At 38.7% G+C, this 20,615-nt stretch overlaps 1 pseudogene; it reads right to left on the bottom strand.

Moving 5' to 3' along the window:
• Positions 1-2,968: 2,968 nt before the first annotated feature.
• LOC103107509 (large ribosomal subunit protein uL30m-like) lies at positions 2,969-18,836 on the bottom strand (annotated as a pseudogene).
• Between the last annotated feature and the right edge of the window lie 1,779 nt (positions 18,837-20,615).

Raw genomic sequence — 20,615 nt, 5'->3', positions numbered from 1 at the left:
CACTAAGATACCACCTCACTCCTGTAGGAATGGCATACATCAAAAAGTACAGCAGAAACAAATGCTGGAGAGGTTGCGGGGACAGAGGAACCCTTTTACATTGCTGGTGGGAATGTAAATTGTTGCAGCCTCTGTGGACAGCAGTCTAGAAAACTCAGAAGGCTAGACGTGGACCTTCCATGCGATCCAGTAATTCCTCTCCTGGGGTTATACCCCAAGGACTCCATAACACCCAACCAAAAAGAGGTGTGCACTCCTATGTTCATATCAGCACAATTCATAATAGCTAAAACCTGGAAGCAACCCAGGTCCCCAACAACAGATGAGTGGCTGAGAAAGCTGTGGTATATATACACAATGGAATACTATGCAGCTATCAAGAACAATGAACCCACCTTCTCTGACCCATCTTGGACAGAGCTAGAAGGAATTATGTTAAGTAAGCTAAATCAGAAAGATAAAGATGAGTATGGGATGATCCCACTCATCAACAGAAGTTGAGTAAGAAGATCTGAAAGGGAAACTAATAGCAGGACCTGACCAAATTGTAAGTAGGTCACTAAAGTAAAAACCCTGTGGTGAGGGGTAGACATGCAGCTTCCTGGGCCAGTGGGGGGTGGGAGTGTGATGGGTCACAGTCTTTTGGTGGTGGGAATGGTATTTATGTACACTCCTAGTAAAATATAGTCATATAAATCACTAGTTAATTAATATGAGAGGGGGAAAATTAATTGTATGTCTCGAAGTTTTTCAAAACACAAACTGAATCTTTTAAATATATAGGCTGTGTATTTGATATGCAGACTCTCTCAAAAGCCTAGAACCAAGTAGATCAGAAGCAACCAATAGAACAGCTATATACAAGATACTGGGTACTGCTGGGATAGCCTGAGGGTGCTTCTTCCCGAGCTAGTGTTCTCTGGGTTGGAGAGAACTCAACTGGAGCTGATCTAGGCTACTGCGTGGGAGAGGGATCAGGAACTTGTGCCGCACTAACTTCGCAGGAGATACACTCTGGAACTCTCGGAGCCGGAAATCAATTTCCAAGTGTCTTTAATCAGAAGAGCAGCTGTTTTTATACTCTCCAAGTAGGGTGGAAACAGGATGTGACATAGAGAGGGTGAAGCATAAAGTGACTGGTGGAAGATCAGGGTGTGACAAGGAGAGGGTCAGGGTGTGACAAGGAGAGGGAGTGGAGCAGGTGAGAATTCTACCACTAAACCACCAATGCCCTGGAGGGAGTGTGGTGCTTTACATAAATGTAAAAGTGATTTATGTAAATAGACCAAAGCTTTGAACAAATCAATCCCTATATAGGCATATGGTTAAGCAGAAGCCAGGGGGAGCTGGCATACTACCCAACAGGTACTGTACAATAAACCCTAACAAAAGGACTTTTCAAGTTAACCCAATTACCAAATAATGTGATGATAACATTAACTATCGATTGTCTTTTGGAACCCTAAGACAGCAGGAACCTCACATCTCCACTATAGAGCCTCTACTTCCCCCAGTCCTGGAACCCTTGGATAGGGCCCACTTTCCCATATGCCTCTCCCAATCCATATCAAATAATATTGCAACTGCCGATCACAACCTAAACAACACAACGATTGCCACCTCAACATGCTTCACTTCAGACTGTGTCCAGAGACTTCACATGTGGAATGACAACCCTTCAGCTTCATTACTCGGGTGAGACCTTTCCTTTCATAGTACACTCTAATTCCATCTCATGTGTTTCACTTTCTAACAAAGTCCCACAACCTAGATATACACCAGTTTCTGTGAGAGAGAGCATATGTTCACACGTATCCATAAACTACGGCAAAATATATACCTGAAAGCAGAAGTACACTAGAGTTTGAAGTGAGTACCCCCCTAACACTTCCTCTCCACTAGTCCCACCTTTGGGTCCATGATTGCTCAATAATTTGTTTGGTTTCGTATGTTAACTCTCTTTCAGTCACCAGGTTCCAGATGTCAGCAGGATGCCGGCCAGGCTTCCCTGGACTGAAGACCCCACCAATGTGTCCTGGAGCTCCGCTTCCCCAGAGATGCACCCTACTAGGGAAAGAAAGAGGCAGACTGGGAGTATGGACTGACCAGTCAATGTCCATGTTCGGCGGGGAAGCAATTACAGAAGCCAGATTTTCCACCTTCTACAACCCACAATGACTCTAGGTCCATGCTCCCAGAGGGATAGAGAATGGGAAAGCTATCAGGGGAGGGGTTGGGATATGGAGATTAGGTAGTGGGAATTGTGTGGAATTGTACCCCTCCTACCCTATGGCTTTGTTAATTAATCCTTTATTAAACAAAAGAGAGAGAAAAAAAAAGATAAGATTCAGGCTCCCAGTTCCCCACCTGCAGGGGGGACACTTCACAAGCATTGAATCTGGTCTGCAGGTAGCAGGTGATTCTCTGCATCTCTCCCTCTCTATCTCTCCCTCCCTTCTCAATTTCACTCTATCCTATCTAATAAAAATGGAAAAAGTGAACACCAAGAACAGTAGATTTGTAGTGCTCACCTGTGTGGCAGAGATAACCCTGGAGGTGTAAGGAAAAGAAAAGTAAAGTAAAGTAAAGAAAAGAGAAAAGAAAGGAAAAGAGAAGAGAAGAGAAGAGAAGAAAAGAAAAAAAAAAGAAAAGAAAAGAAAAGAAAAGAAAAGAAAAGAAAAGAAAAGAAAAGAAAAGAAAAGAAAAGAAAAGAAAAAGCATGATGCTGACCAGACTTCCCTGGACATACATACAACCCCACCAATGTATCCTGGAGCTCTGCTTCCCCAGAGCCCTTCCCCACTAGGGAAAGAGAGAGACTGGCTGGGAGTATGGATCAACCTGTAAACACCCATGTTCAAAGGGGGAAGCAATTACAGAAGCCAGACCTTCTACTTTTTGCATCCCACAATGACCTTGGGTCCATACTCCCAGAGTGTTAAAGAATAGATTACAAGCTATCCTGGGATGGGATGGGATTCAGAGTTCTGATGGAGGGAATTGTGTGAAGTTATATGCTTCTTATCCTATGGGTTGTTTTTTTTTTTTTACTGCTTAAAATATATTTTCTTTATTTATTTTAAAGTTTTATTACCAGACACCTGAGAGATCACTGCTTAGCTGTGGCGTATGGTGATGGCAGGGACAGAGCCTGTGGCATCTAGAGCCCCAGGCTTTAAAGTCTTACTTGCAGCTTCTGCACTATCTCCCCAGCCCCTGAAATATATTTTAAAAACACTTTCTTGCTGCCTTTAAATAAAATGATTTGTGTTTCTTAATCTCAAATGGTTCTGGTATTAGGACTTCATCATTTTTTGTCCCACAGGGGCTAGGCGCCACTTCAGCACTAATTCCCCCAGGGCTCTTGAGGCACGTGGTATCCATGTCCTCCTCTGTTGGAAGTCCTTGTGGTAACTTCAGAGGCTTGATTCTTATTAAATGTTTAACCACTTTCAGTTTTGCATTCACTGAAGGGATATTATTATGAACTTGAAGAGTATGTGCTTTTTCTAATGCAAGCATCTTTATTATGTCTTTTTCCCAATATGGATGTCTTTTTGTGCTTTTTATTCTGGTAACAATATGTAGTTTGTGAGGGTTCTGTGGGTCACCACCATACTTTTCATGATCTTCAGGAGTAGGCTGAAATACTTTATCTGGAATTCTTGACTTGGTAAATTTGTAACAAATCCAGTCTGTACAGATGAGAGATTCCACACCTTTTGGCGTAGTTTGCAGTGTGCCTGGCAACCTTTGAACTATTGAACGCAAAAATCCCTGCCATGAGTGTGGTAACTTCTCTAGAAACTGTAAGAAGTAGGAGATAGGTCCATAGGCCAAGTATGTCTTGAAAATAAATAGGCCCCTCCTGTTATAGTATTAAAAAAGTAAACAATCAGTTGTAAACCTGATTGAAGTTCAGCAGTAAAATGTTGGCATTTTAATACAAGGGCAAGAATTAGGTCAGTTAAGTATTTTATTCAGAGTTCAGCAAGACCACAGATAACAACTACATATTAACCAAATTACGTATTCATCAAACGCATCAGATTCTAGGTTGGTTTAAAAAGTAAAGAAATAAAGAAGAGAGACAGAAAGAGAAATAAAATAGGGGCTACTATAATTTAAGAAATGTTCAGGGGCAGGGGTAGATAGATAATGGTTATGCAAAGTGACTCTCATGCCTGAGGCTCCAAAGTTCCAGGTTCAATCCCCCCACACCACTATAAACCAGAGCTGAGCAGTGCTCTGGTAAAAATAAATAAATAAACAGAAATGTCCAGGTAGGCAGGTTACCTCACCTGGGTATTTAGTTACCTGTTTCGCCACATACACAGTTGCAACCTGACACCCTATAGAAGAGAGAGCAATGGGGGGGGGGGGGTCGGGCAGTAATGCAGTGGGTTAAGCGCACGTGGCGCGAAGCGCTATCCTATGGTTTTTGTCAATGTTTCCTTTTTATAAATAAAAAATTAAAAAGAAAAGAAATGGCAAAAAAAAACCCATAAAGTCAGCAAAAGTAAAGAACTACTGACACTTATAACTATATTCTATAGATAATTTAAGTCAGAATTTAAATTAGTTTCATACATTGCACGTGACTGCTTTATCACTGAATCTATGGATTCGCCTTTTTTATTTCTAATTTTCCCCTTGCTTTGTACTTGTTGAGGAAACTGGGTCTCTGATTTCTTATATTTTATCATATTCAGGATTTCCCTGCTTGTAGCACCAGAGTTTAATATATTTCTCTGCTCCTTATATCTTCTTTAAAATAGTTGTTATATCTAGTTATTTTACTAGATTCTACTCTAAATTATTGGCAAGAATGTTTTGGTTTGAAGTTGAATTGTTTACTTCCATCAGGAGATGCTGTGTATGTGCGCATGCAGTTCTAATGCTCAAGTTAACCAGCAGGTTCAGGTGTTGTTTGAAACTTTCATTAAGTTCCTCTTCTGTTCTTAATACTTTTAAGGTTTATGCCTATATAATGCATAACATTATTTCATTAAGGATTGGAAAGTGGGAAGATGCTAACATATTTTCTTATTTTATTAGCTAGAAAGCTACTATTAAGAAAAAGATTCTTTGAACAAGGAAACGACATAATCAGAGTTATGTTTAAGGAGACTGTATTTGACATTGATTTGATAACTCAATAAGAAGATAAAACACTGCGGTCAAAGACAGAATTCTGGATTCCTTTGAGTCATATTTATGTGAGGTAAGGGATAACTTAAAAAAAGATGACATTAGTGAAGAGAAAACTCTTTCTCACACACAAAATGCACTACTTGAAAGTGAAGCTGGCATTTGTTTGACTGACCTGTGTGTGAGGAGATAAACTGGTTTCTGAGAGAAATATTTGTTCTTCTAACAGTTACCGAAAAAGCTAGTGATTTCGAGGAGAGATGATAGATATTGCACCAGTTTTCATCTGTTAATATAGGCATTCTCTCCCTGATATATTTTTCTATTGCTTCGGGCACATTGATTTCCAAGAGCTTCACAGTGATTTCTGTCAATCCCCTTGAGGATCTCTTTTATGATATAATATTTCCCATCATATGGAAGTAGATTTTTCCCAGACATCTAACCAAAATTTTTATTCTTTGCTTTTTTCTCTTTGATTTGCATATACAATCAATTTGAGAGTTTATGATTAGCTATTTTGATATTTTTTTAATTTAAATTTGAGGGCCCACTGTGATAATGACTCAGCTAATTTGGAATTCAAAAGGTTTTCTCTTGGGTTCTTTTAAATATATAAACAAAGGCATTTTATTTCATTCCATTACCCCTACTTAACCTTTGTTTCTACCCCTTAAAAGATTCTTCTCCCTCCTGCATTCTTCAGTTACTGAGCTGTCACTTCCAAGCCTGGACTCCTGCTTGAATAACCTACATGGACATTATTCCTTTCTGTGGGTCTTTGCCCATAAATCACCCTCGGACTTCCTAATCATATATGTTCCTGTTCTTGTAACTCCCTTGAGCTAGTCTATATTTTGGCATCAGTTTGCTCAGCCTTGTATTAAGGACTCTAAGGAAATTTGTCAAAATCATATAAAATGAGATTTTTCTCATTTTGCTTTCTTCGGTGGCCACTTCATTGGTCTCTGTTGTTTGGTCTGCCAATCTATTAACTCCTTACTGTTTATCAGTATTCTTCTATGATACTAGAAAAATTACATTTAATCTAAGGGTATAGAATTCGGAAGTGAGATATTATTTACTTTTGTTTTATTCTGGTAGTATTATTGCTTAGTTGAAATGATATGTACAGAGAACTTCATTCTAGCTGTATCAAAACATAAATAATAGCTCTTTTCCTTACACATTTTACTTAAATCAATTTTAAAGTTGGACTTTAAAAATTAGATTAGAAGAATACATATAACTTTTTTTGCTCTATTTATTTTTCTTTATTTGGGGAGATTAATGGTTTACAGTCAATGATACAGTAAAATACAGTAGTTTGTACATGTATAACATTTCTCAGATTTCCACACAATAGTTCAACCCCCTCTAGCTCTTTTTCTACCATCATATTCCAGGACCTGAACCCTCTGTCCACCCCCTCAAACCCCCCACCCGCCACCCGCCGCCGCCATGCCCCACCTCAGAGTCTTTTACTTTGGTGCAATACACCAAACCCAGCCCAAGTTCTGCTTTATGCTTTTTTATTTTTCAGCTTATTTTCTTATTGATGATTTAATAGTGGTCTATAAGATTGTAGGAAAAGGGGGTACAATTCATACAATTGCCACCACCAGACTGTCATATCCAATCTCCTCCATTGGAATAAAGATCTTTATTCCAAAGATCTCAATGGAGCACAGAAGGTGGGAGGTCTGACTTCTCATACAGTATTATACATATGATAGCTGTATATATTTCAAGAGAACGGAGACTTTCTTAAAAAGAAAGAAAATCTTTTACAATAATGAATAGCAGCCTTCTAACCTGCCTACTTTTTATATAAATAATTTTTAGAGCAAGGACCCAGGTTCAAGCCCCTGGTCCCCACCTGCAGGGGTAAGCTTCACGGGGGTGAATCAAGTCTACAGGTGTCTCTAAGTCTCTCTTCCTATCTTCCCTCCCCTCTCAAGTTCTTTCTGTCTCTATCCAATAATAATTAAATAAAATATTTTTAAAAATAGTGATAATGTTTAGATGTGATGGGTGGGGCACATTTCTACTTTATTTGTAATAAATATACTTTTTTTTTAATATTTATTTTATTTATTCCCTTTTGTTGCCCTTGTTGTTTTATTGTTGTAGTTATTGTTGTTGTTGTTGGATAGGACAGAGAGAAATGGAGAGAGGAGGGGAAGACAGAGAGGAGGAGAGAAAGATAGACACCTGCAGACCTGCTTCACCGCCTGTGAAGCAACTCCCCTGCAGGTGGGGAGCCGGGGTTCGAACCGGGATCCTTATGCCGGTCCTTGTGCTTTGTGCCGCCTGCGCTTAACCCGCTGCGCTACAGCCCGACTCCCAATAAATATACTTTTAAAACACCGTACAGGACAGTTAATCAAGTTATGCTGACTAATGTATCTTTTTAAATTTTTATTTATAAAATGGAAATATTGACAAGACCATAGGACAAGAGGGGTACATTTCCACACAGTTTCTACCACCAGAACTCCATATACCATCCCCTCCCCTGATAGCTTTCCTATTCTTTATCCCTCTGGGAGTATGGACCCAGGATCATTATGGGATGCAGAAGGTGGAAGGTCTGGCTTCTGTAACTGCTTCCCCGCTGAACATGGACATTGACAGGTTGATCCATATCCCAGCTAATGTAATTTTAAGAATAGAAGAGGGAATATTATATGAAATGATTGCTTATCTTTGATAGTACATGTCTGCTTTTGAGAAGAAGAAATATCAGTATCATGGTAGATGTGATTTGTGATTTAGTAGTTGGTATCGTCTCCCTATCTTCTGACCCTCACCACTAGCAAAAAAGGATGAGAGAGAGAGAGAGAGAGAGAAAGAGAGAGATCAGAGTACTAGTACTAGTCTAGCATATGTTATGCCATGGATCAAACCTGGGCTCATACATACTCAAGTCTTACACTCTACCGACTAAGTCATCTCCCCCAATCTTTAGAAAATTTTCTTTCCTTCCTTCTCCTTCTCCTCCTCCTCCTCCTCCTCCTTTTCCTTACACATTTTACTTAAATCAATTTTAAAGTTGGACTTTAAAAATTAGATTAGAAGAATACATATAACTTTTTTTGCTCTGTTTATTTATTTTTCTTTATTTGGGGAGATTAATGGTTTACAGTCAATGATACAGTAAAATACAGTAGTTTGTACATGAATAACATTTCTCAGATTTCCACACAACAGTTCAACCCCCTCTAGCTCTTTTTCTACCATCATATTCCAGGACCTGAACCCTCTGTCCACCCCCTCAAACCCCCCACCCGCCACCCGCATCCGCCTCCTCCTCCTCCTTCTCCTTCTTCTTCTATTTTAAGTTACTTATTTTTATTATTGGATAGAGATAGAAATTGAAAAGAGCAAGGGAGATGGAGGGAAAGAGACAGAGATACCTGCAGCACTGCTTCACTACTCATGAAGTTTTCCCCCTGCAGGTGGGGACAAGGGGCTTGAACCCTGGTCCTTGTGAGCTGTAATGTGTGTGCTTAACCAGGTCACTGCCGCTTGACCCCCAGAAGATGTTTTACTTTTCTTTTTTTTTTTTTTTTCATTTCTTTCTCTCTTCCCTCCCCCTTCCCCTTCTTTAGAATCAGAGCTAGTTCACAAGTGGCTTGGCTGAGGCCTGGCAGTAGCACAGCGGGTTAAGCACACATGGTGCAAAATGGATCCCCTCCTGATCTGAGAGTGTCTATCTTTCTCTCCCCTTTGTCTTCCCCCTCCCCACTCTATTTCTCTCTGTCCTATCAGGCAACAGCAGTAACAACAACAAGGGCAACAAAAGTGAGAAAAATGGCCTCCTGGAGCAGTGGATTCATAATGCAGGCACTGAGTCTCAATAACCCTGGAGGCAAAAAAAAAAAAAGAAAAAAGAAAAAAGAGTGGCTTGGCAACTTCATAGTACGTATTTCACTGTTATTCATACTGTGGAAACAAATTGGTAGATAGTCAACTTTGTTAGGGAGGCTGTACAATAGACAAAATAGACTTGGGAAAAGATTGGCAAGCCCTGTCAATTCTAGTTTCTCTCAAATAGAGTAATCTATAGCAGTTTATAGATAAAAAGCTCTGTCTATGGTACATCTGATGTGAGAGATAGCCCCATCTGACCTCTGAGATGGTGATGGGGAAAAAACACTAGCAAGTTCCTGGATGGGCTAATACAGGAATTACTGAGTTTGACTATAGAAAATAAAAACTGAAATCAGGTTTTCTGTATTCCAGGTCTGGTACAGTCACCGCAGGTGGTTGCTTGCAGGGCTTAGTTGAAGGCCAGCATGCTACGCAGCACGCTGGCTGTTTAAAGCTGGCAACCTTGTGTATACACAGTTAAGCCCATTATAACTAGTGAGTTAATTACAATTCACCAATTAGTTATGATGAACATCACTACTGAAAAAGTACTCTTCGCCAAAAAAAAAAAGAGTTCTTGAAATCAGAGCAACTCCTGAAAGATTAAGTTTCACTCATTCAAAAATATATTTGAGTGTTATTAAATTAGACTTCAGAACTTCTACCTGAAAGTATATTTATATATAGTTCTCAATTTAGCTAAGCCCTCTAGAATTAAGGAGTGACCCAGTTAATGAGAAGCAGTTATTTCGTTGGTGGATGGTTCATTATTTCTGCCTGGTATGTATTAGTGAACTTCAAACATAAAGAATAAGGTAATCCTTTCTGAAATTTATGCTGGGTGCCTCATTTTCCCCCTCTTCCTAAATCCAAAGTCTAACAGGGTCATATCTGGGATGGGGGGGGGGCTCCAAAGAAGTCACACTGATTGATAGGTCTCACCCCATATTTAAAACCCAGTGAAATCTGGTTAAAATGAACACCACAGATTACTGATAAGAGACCATAAATCTCTTGAAGCATGTAAATGTAAGAGGGGGGTGTATGTCGCACAGTGGAAAACCATATTCCATCTTGCTACTGGGAATTGGGGAGGAAGGGAGAACACAAAGTGTGTGTTAGTGCCATTTCCTCTCTTGCATGTCACTTCAAGTACTCATTTGATAACCCACAGAAGCCAAGGTTATTTTGTGATTTTCTGTTGAAATTCCATCTAAAAGTGTAATTGAACTCCTGCTCTATGGATGAGAACTCTCTAATAACCTCAAATAAACTTTTCAGCTCAATTGCTGATTGCTAATTTCTTGACTTTACCACTTATTTTACTTGATTTTCTTGAAGTGACAAATACTATAAGTTTGAAAATCACAGAAAATTTTTATTTATTATTTATTTATTTATTTATTTATTTTTATCAGAGCACTGCTCAGTTCTGGCTTATGGTGGTGCAGGGGATGGAACCAGGGACCTGAGAGCCTCAGGCATGAGAGTCTCTTTGCAAAACCATTATGCTTTCTAACCCTGCCCTAGAATTCTATTTTATTTTATTCTCAAATGCCCAAATGATTGAAGAAATGAGATAGTTATTTATATAATTCACACTATGTTCTTGTAATGAGGTTGGGATTGGTGGTATGGGGTATATCACACAATACTTAAAATAGATCAGGTTAATAACTCAATCTGTGTTTTTCAAAACATATCAATAGTTGGAATAAATAAATGACAGGATGAAATGGTTACCCTGGAATTTTCATAACCTGCTAAGCAAGAGTTTGAAAATATAGTCTGGTCCAACAGGTACCTGTTAAAATGGTATCCTTGAGTCTGAAATTGCCAGAAATATGCTAAAATTTTGCAACTCATTAGTAATGAACTGTAGAGAAAAATAGCCAAATTTATTTAATTTGTTGAAATTCACAGTTAAGACTTCAATTTGCAAGTAGAATGGCTGCAGCTATTCTGCCCTTCAGTGTAGGTGAAGCCTTTAGTAGGATATTTTCTCTGTGCTAATTTTAGCAGCATTGAGTTGAAGCAAAAGTCTTGCAGCTCAAGCAGACTATGTGCTCCATTCATAGCTCTCTCTCTGTGTAACACTGTCAAGCTTTAATTGAAAGAAACATTTTCCCCTAGAAATTACAAAAATAAGATAAATCTGTACCATTCTATCAAAATAGTTCACCTACTAGAGAAATAGTTTGAGAGCCATAAGGTTAGAATTCTAGTCTTTCTTCCCTTCCTTCCTTCCTTCCTTCCTTCCTTCCTTCCTTCCCTCCCTCCCTCCCTCCCTTCCTTCCTTCCTTTTTTTTTTTTTTACCAGATAGAACAGAGAGAAATTGAGAGGAGGAGAGCCCAGGGCTTGAATTGGGATCCTTGTGTGGGTCCTTGAACTTCATACTATATGCACTTAACCTGGTGCACCACCACCTGGCCCCCAAATTTTAGTCTTTTCTTCACCACATGACAAGCTCTTTCAGCTGGTACAACTCAACTCACTTTTTCAGTTTTTTGAATTCTTGTCTCTTCTGTAAAGAGTACTTGATCTTTAAATATCCTCTGCCTCATAAAATTATCTAAAGTCTAGATTATAATTTTAATTACTTGAATTTTTCACTTTATGTTTGAAGGAAATAATTAGCATTTCTTGTACTGTGCTGTTGGTAAGTAGAAATTTGACTGACCTATATGGCTAGTTCTTCAACTATGGTCTTTAACTCCATTGGAAAGCATTTGATATTTCTGAGGCAGAGCATATAGCTACCAACATGGTGGTGTTTTATAAATGCCATAGTAAGGATACTCAGGGTACCTGAGTTCTTCTGATTCTTAAGAATGGTGAACATGTTTTGATTATGGGGTGAGCTTAAAACAAGCATTCTGAGTGTGTATTTACTTCTTATTCAAAGACAATGCCCTAAGTTGTCATTCACTAGGAATGCAGATCTTACAGCTTTGGCATTAAATTTCTGTATGTGGAATTTGCTGTACAGATAAAGCACAAGGCATAGCAAGTTTTGAGTCTGAGGACATTTCCTTTGATAAAACATGCTTAAAACATCTATGGGAATAACTTCATTTAGTCCCTTGTTTGTGTGAAAGTTGTGGATTTTTCAATGTATGGTGAAGATATCCAGACCAATTCTCTAGAATGTTTCAGTTTCAATCTGATGTGCTGCCTTTTTCTGACACCTAAATCAAGTGAGGCCATACACTTCAGGGCACAAATTAAAGGACTGGCACCAGACTACAGCAGTCAGACTGCCAGAGAATCGATACAAGCCATTTATGCATCAGATCTGACTATGTTTCATTTTTGACACCAAAGTTTATGCTTATTGAATGGGGGAGCTTTAACTACACAGCAGCAATCAACTCATTAGGAAGTGTCAGCTGGGATTACAGGCATGTTAAATAAATACCACCAGTGCTAAGGCACAGTCTTCATTCACTCCGTACTATACTATCTAAATACAAAATTAGTCTCAGCAATTTTGGATATAGCAATTTTTGAAAACAATTTTACTTTCCCATTCACTTAGCACAGTATTTAATTACAATATTAGGAATGAATTTTTTGTGAGACCAGAAAAGTTTTTCTCTCTAGAAACCTGCTTTAAAGACATTTGCTGAATGTGGCCTGAAAATTAAGCGTTCTTATGAAATTTGTAGACTTCTGGAAAAACTTTGTTGGACAAAAGTTTGTTTTAAAGAAGTAGGATATGTCCTCCAGATCACAGTCTCCAAATATGATGCTTTCTAACAAAAGTTAAAAGCCATTAATTGATATAACCCTTGATAAGATGATGAATGTGGAACTAGAAGAAGCAGAATACTAGAGAATACAACCAGGAGAAGCATTCTTTATGTAGTGCACTTGTGATCTCTTTGATTAATTCAGCTCTGCCCCCATCCGAGATGCCTAGACCCAGACTTACTTCTTCCCACCACCATATTTTGTGGATCCATGAGTACAACAGGATAACTATAGGGGACTGTCAGAGATGGGCCCTGCCTAATAAATGATTTCTTAATTTCCAACAGGGTTATAGTTGGAGGTTCAGTATTGACATTACCATATTTCACTACTTGTGACACTTCTGCTCTGCTGGTGGGGGCTGGGGGCTTGAACCCCATGCCCCCTTGCACATGGTGTGTGTGAGTTCACTGCATGTGCCATTGCCTCTCTCCCTATCACCTATTTTTTAATGTTGCTTATTTTACCCATCTACTGTGTTACAGCAGAGTCAGTTGTGAATCCAGCTAATGTTTGAAATCAGTATTTTTATTTCTTTATTGAAGGATTAATGGTTTACAGTTGACAGTAAAATACAGTAGTTTGTACATGCATAATATTTCCACTTAACGATACAACCTTCACTAGATCCTCCTCTGCCATCATGTTCCAGGACCCAGTTTGGACCCCACCCCCCAGAATCCTTTACTTTGGTGCAATATACCAATGCAATCAGTTTTTATCTAGGTCAGAATTATCAGATCTCTCCTTTGTGAGCAGAAATTCTTTTAGATGTTATTGGGCATTTTTTTTAAAAAGCCATGTAAATATGCTATGGATTATAACATTTTGTGCTCTACTTTCCCTGATGAGAATCTTCATTTGTCCCAGTGATCAGTTGTTCTCTCCTGTTTTCTCTTCTTACCTGTTTTCCCAAAATATGTTGACTATTGAATACATCAAAATATATCTCATGACGGGGAAGTCGTCTAGCAGGTATAATACAGGACTTTCATTCCTGTATTCAATCCCTGTGTTCAATTCCTGGTACTCTCAGAGCCAAATGAAACTCTGATTTCTCCACCACTCCCATAAATTAAATGAATTAATTTTTGAAAAAAAAATATATACATACATGCACACAACTAAAGTTTTGTTTATAAACTTCTTTTAAATATTTTATTTACTGCCATCAGGGATATTACTAGGGCTTCTTAGCTGCTTCTGGTTCTGGAATCCTCTGCTTCTGGTTCTGGTGGTCATTTTTCCATTTTTCTCCTCTTTTTCTTCCTCCTCCTTCTCCTCCTCCTCTTTCTTCTTTTATCTTTATGACAGATAGAAACATGGAGAGGAAGAAAGGAATAGAGAAAGTGAGACACCTGCAGCACTCCTCCACTAAATGTGAAGATTCATCCCTCTGCAGGTGGGTGCTGGGGATTGGAATGTTTTTGCACTAGTGGTGTACCACCCCCCAGCCCCCATTCAGTTTTAGGTGTGTAAAAAGAGGGTTTATGAACTTTTTCATGGGGATGGGGATAAAGCATAATGTCTATGCAATCAACTTTTATGCTTGAGGCTTTGAGATTCCAGCACTACCAGATGCCAGAGCTGAGTAGTGCTCTGGTTTCTCTCTATTATATCCTTCTCTCTGTATCTCTCTCTCATTAAAAATAAATTAATTAAAAATAAACTTTTTCATGAAGTCATGTGCAATGTGTCTTTGTATTTTAATAGAGCCTGTAATTTGGGTGCCCACAATGTGTCTCTGCATATATTTTTAAAGACAAAATATAAAGTCAAATGATTAGGACAATGACAATTTCTTTTTTACTGTCCAGATTATATTCTTACAACCAAATAATAAGAATCTACTGGGTACATCTGAATGACCTAGAGAATATGCACACTGTGCTCTGGGCTCTTACTGTTTCACCTTATTATTGTGGAACTACTCAAAGCACTCTTCTAGTGATAGTGATTCTGAAAACTTTGAAATATTTCTATCTCCAATAATTAATTGACCGGGAATGCATCTTTGTTCTATAAAGAAGTGCTGGGTTTTAATGAAAAAGAATGAAGCCATTTACTAAAATGTTAATCCATGTAAAGCACTTGGAAGAGAGCCTGACCATAGTAAATGCTTCTACTGATTATTCTCCATTTGACCTCATGACAACCCTCCTTTTCTCCTACTGTTCATTCTATCATCTTTTGCAGCAACCCCCCAAGGAAATGGGAGCTTTACTTCACCTGGGTTCCTTTGTCAGGCACCTTCACTTTAGGGCCAGATAATAAGAGGAAGTACCCAGAAAGAACCAGAACACAGAAGGGAATGCTGGGAATTTTTTTTCCTGTCCAACTTCCCAATTCTTTCCATTATTAAACTTGACCTCATGTTCTATTCTCTACTGTTGCAGTGGAAACACTAAGATCTTCCCTCTTAAAATGATCTTCATTAATTTTTCTACATCCTTTTTTTTGTTTCCTTCATTCTGCGCAAATCTATGCAAGTAGTCCCTTTATTACAGTCTATTAACTTAAATCATTGATTCTCATCTCTTCCTGCATGTTATCATCATCAAGGGAGCTTTGAAAACTACCAATGCTTAGGTCCCTATCCCCAGATATGATATAATAAACTGGTCTAGTGTGGGACCTGGGTGCTTATACCATTTAAGAGTTCAGAAGGCAATAAAGCCAGAGTTGGGAACCACTTATTTATCCATATGTGTTATTTCTGTTTCCTGGTTGATGTGAGTATTGCCTCTCTTGTTATTAAAATTATTGTTACCACTACCTTTTATTCTGCTATGTTAATAGTAGTGATTCTAGGGGCCGGGTGGTGGCACACATGCTACAGTGTGCAAGGAGCCAGGTTCGAGCCCCCGGTTCCCACCTGCAGGGGGAAAGGTTCACAAGTGGTGAGGCAGAGCTGCATGTGTCTCTCTGTCTCTCTCCCCTTCTATCACTCCCTTCCCTCTCCATTTCTGGCTGTCTCTATCTAATAAATAAAGATTAAAAATTCCCCCAGTCCTGGAACCATTGGATAGGGCCCACTTTCCCGTATGCCTCTTCCAATCCATATCAAATAATATTGCATCTGCCGATCACAACCTAAACAATACAACAATTGCCACCTCAACATGCTTCACTTCCGACTGTGTCCAGAGACTTCACGTGTGGAATGACAACCCTTCAGCTTCATTACTCGGGTGAGACCTTTCCTTTTATAGTATACTCTAATTCCATCTCAGGTGTTTCACTTTCTAACAAAGTCCCACAACCTAGATATACACCAGTTTCTGTGAGAGAGTGCATATGTTCACACGTATCCGTAAACTACTGCAAAATATATACCTGAAAGCAGAAGTACACTAGAGTTTGCAGTGAGTACCCCCCTAACACTTCCTCTCCACTATTCCAAGCTTTGGGTCCATGATTGCTCAACAATTTGTTTGGCTTCATATGTTAACTCTCTTTTCAGTCACCAGGTTCCAGATGTCATCAGGATGCCGGCCAGGCTTCCCTGGACTGAAAACCCCACCAATGTGTCCTGGAGCTCCTCTTCCCCAGAGACCCACCTACTAGGGAAAGAGAGGCAGACTAGGAGTATGGACCGACCAGTCAATGTCCATGTTCAGCGGGGAAGCAATTACAGAAGCCAGACCTTCCACCTTCTGCAACCCACAATGACCCTGGGTCCATGCTCCCAGAGGGATAGAGAATGGGAAAGCTATCAGGGGAGGGGGTGGGATATGGAGAATGGGTGGTGGGAATTGTGTGGAATTGTACCCCTCCTACCCTATGGTTTTGTTAATTTATCCTTTCTTAAATAAATAAAATAAAGTAAAATAAATTTAAAAAGAATTTTTTTGAAAATTAAAAAAATGGTTCTTCTTAAATTACAGATGAGGAAACATTAAATAGAAGATAAGCAATGTTCTGAAAACACATGTTATATAAATGGCAGAGGTTAAGTTCAGTTTATTTGACACACAGTGCTCTTTCTGCCTATTGTGATACACTGTTAAGACCAAGCTTCACAAAATTTTATATGTATGTGAAGACTGGAGATTTTACTTCATTAGTTCAAAGATCTGAAAATTTGCTCTTCTGACACTATTCCACATAATTATATTGATGCTAGTCTACTTCACTCTGAGTGGAAAGGCATAAGCTGGGTCCAGGCAGTGGCACTCTTGGTGGAACACACACATTACCATATGAAAGGACTAGAGTTTGAGCCTCTGCTTTTCATCTGTGAGGGGTGTAAAGAAGCTTCATGAGTGGTGAAACAAGTTTGCAAGTTTCTTTCTCCCTTTCTATGTCCCCTTCCTTTCTAAAATTTTCGTTGTTCTATCTAATAATAATTTTTAAAAAGCTGTTTGAAAATGGTTTGGTAGTGCTAGCACTGAGCCTTAGTGATAACACTAGTGGCAATTGAAGAAGAAAGTGGAGGAGGAGGAGAAAGAGAAATAGCAAAGGAGGAGAAGGAGAAGGAGGAAGACTAGGAGGAGGGAGAGGAGGAAGGAAAGGAAGGGAAGGAAAGGAAAGGCATGGACAATTATTTCCCTCTTTCTCCTTTCTTTAAATCTTCAAAAGCATCCCCATCCTCATTTTTGTCACCTGATGGCTTTGTCTTTTTTTTTTAATTTTTTTTTTATTTAAGAAAGGATTAATTAACAAAACCATAGGGTAGGAGGGGTACAATTCCACACAATTCCCACCACCCAATCTCCATATCCCACCCCCTCCCCCGATAGCTTTCCCATTCTCTATCCCTCTGGGAGCATGGACCCAGGGTCAGTGAGGGTTGCAGAAGGTGGAAGGTCTGGCTTCTGTAATTGCTTCCCTGCTGAACACGGGCGTTGACTGGTCGGTCCATACTCCCAGTCTGCCTCTCTTTTTCCCTAGTAGGGTGGGTCTCTGGGGAAGCGGAGCTCCAGGACACATTGGTGGGGTCTTCAGTCCAGGGAAGCCTGGCTAGCATCCTGATGGCATCTGGAACCTGGTGATTGAAAAGAGAGTTAACATACAAAGCCAAACAAATTGTTGAGCAATCATGGACCCAAAGCTTGGAATAGTGGAGAGGAAGTGTTAGGGGGGTACTCACTGCAAACTCTAGTGTACTTCTGCTTTCAGGTATATATTTTGCAGTAGTTTATGGATACGTGTGAACATAAGCTCTCTCTCACAGAAACTGGTGTATATCTAGGTTGTGGGACTTTGTTAGAAAGTGAACTACCTGAGATGAAATTAGAGTGTACTATAAAAGGAAAGGTCTCACCCGAGTAATGAAGCTGAAGGGTTGTCATTCCACACGTGAAGTCTCTGGACACAGTCTGAAGTGAAGCATGTTGTGGTGGCAATCGTTGCGTTGGTTAGGTTGTGATCGGCGGATGCAATATTATTTGATATGGATTGGGAGAGGAATATGGGAAAGTGGGCCCTATCCAAGGGTTCCAGGACTGGGGGAAGTAGAGGCTCTATAGTGGAGATGTGAAGTTCCTGCTGTCTTAGGGTTCCAAAAGACAATCGATAGTTAATGTTATCATCACATTATTTGGTAATTGGGTTAACTTTGAAAAGTCCTTTTGTTATGGTTTGCTGTACAGTACCCAGTATCTTGTATATAGCTGTGCTATTGGATGCTTCTAATCTACTTGGATGGCTTTGTCTTTACCTCACTGAAGAAACAAAAACATTCAAAGACTCAAACTATCACATCTACTCAGTTAACCACAAGTGGACCTACTTACTCTGTCTTCCTGTCTGTAGCTATAGAGAAAATAATTTTATTCCCATTAGAAACTGATTCACCCAGTATACATTATCCTATTCTCTCTTGTTTATTCAAACACATTGTTTCTGGAATTTTCTCCTCTAGTCCATGTTACTATTTTTTTGAGTTGTTTCCATCACAAGAACATATGAACATTATTACTCACAGCTGAACAGTAAGGAACAACTTTCTTATTTCTTTATACCCCTTCAGTTTGAATTCTAAATTTTGTACTAATTTCACATCGGATTGCCCAGGTTTTACACAAGTGTTGACACCACTGTATTTCTTCATTTAGACAACTTTTAGAAAGATTGCCATTAAGAATTACATTGTTAAATCCAGTGGTCAATTCCAGCCCCTCCCTTAATTTTCATCAATATTTTGTACATTTATTAACTCCTTCTTTGATTCAGTATGGAAGGCTAAACTTTTGCTTTTATTTTCACCTCATTGGTAGCATGTCTCAGTCTTCTTGGCTGGCATCTTTTCTTACCTCTCATCTGTAAACTTTAGTATGATCCAAATCTCAATCTTTGGTTTTCTATCTGCACTTACTCTTCTTAGCAATGTCCTTCAGTAGTATAATTCCAAATGTCACAGTTAATTTAAATCATACCCTGGTTGTTTATTTAAATACCAGACTGATAAATCAAAAAACAACCTAGGTAATATCTCTACTGGGATATCTAGAGATTTTAAATACATGTTTAATACCAAACTTATGATATTCTTCTCTAAACTTAGTTTATCCACAGTTTTCTCCAGCTCAGCTGTTGTATCTCCATCCTTTAGTTACTTGACTCCTTCATTTATACCACATAATCAGTGTAATTAAACCTTACTGACTCCTCATATAGATTCAGATCCCAGTGCTTCTAACTATTTTTACCACTACCACCCTTTTCTGAGATATGTTCTCAGAAGTAGACTATAGTCTTAGTTTTATGGGAGGTAGGGATGGAAATAGAAACTTGATTCTATTTTTACTAACCAACTTCCATAGGGTATTTCAAGAAAACAGAGTGTTCCCTTTAAGGCAAAAATTAGATTATATAACTTCATTGCTCAATGACTTTTAAAATAATTCTTTCATGTACTAATCAAAGACTTCACAACAATCAGGAAGGTTTACATATTTTTTCCTCTTTCCTCCTTCTCTGACATTATATCTTACAACTCTCCTGCTGTTATCTCTTCTCTCCAGGAATGTTGGTTTTCATGATGTTTACATTTCCCAGAAATGTTGTACATTGCCTTCTAGCCCTTGCACAGGTTTTCCTTTATCCCTAGAATGTTTTTCATTGAGTGTGAATTTAATTCTTGCTCAAATGTCACCTTTCCAGTTATATGAGGATTGCTTTTTCTAGAAATTGCAACTAAAAATTGTAATTTCATTAATTACCTCTCTCTAGGTACCTTGATTTTCATTTCTCTGCCAACTCCATCCCGAAACATACACAATATACAACCTTTTTATTTGTTATGATTTTATAATTTTTGCCTGAAATGCTCTTATTATCATGCCTGGGTTTACTCTAATTTCTTAAAGTGAACAGCTACCACCTATTTTTCCTGGTCTAAAAGAAAAAGTCTCCCTGCATTCGAATTTGGAATATAGAGGGAATCTAGAGAGCTTGGGGGGTAGTATTAAGCGATTTTTATCTAAAAGAATTGAATTAATCAGTAGCAAGAAGGAATATATGAGAAAATTAGATCTGCACCTCTAAGCACCAACATTATTGTGCTTCTATTGTCTCTGCTCATCTAAATATTTTGTAATCATGAGATGGTTCTCCTTGTTATAGGTAAATATGAACAGTGATTATTGTCTTTTGATTCCTAATGTTATTATAAGTACCAAAAGTTGTCTAATGTATAGGGATAGTCAGAAGTTGTGTTGAATAAGTGAATAGATAAAATGATCTTTTTTGTTATAGTTTGAAGATAGTAAACATTTACTAGTCAGGAACGAAGGGTCTGAATATTCTAAGTATAGTAAAAATTTTAGGCATAACGTACCAAAAATAAAGACAAAACTAATATCTAAAACTACTGCTTATTTAATTCCAA

Source organism: Erinaceus europaeus, chromosome 2 (genome assembly GCF_950295315.1).
Source record: "Erinaceus europaeus chromosome 2, mEriEur2.1, whole genome shotgun sequence".
Taxonomy (NCBI): Eukaryota; Metazoa; Chordata; class Mammalia; order Eulipotyphla; family Erinaceidae; genus Erinaceus; species Erinaceus europaeus.
The sequence above is the reverse complement of the archived record's forward strand: the minus strand, read 5'-3'. Positions and strand labels throughout refer to the sequence as shown.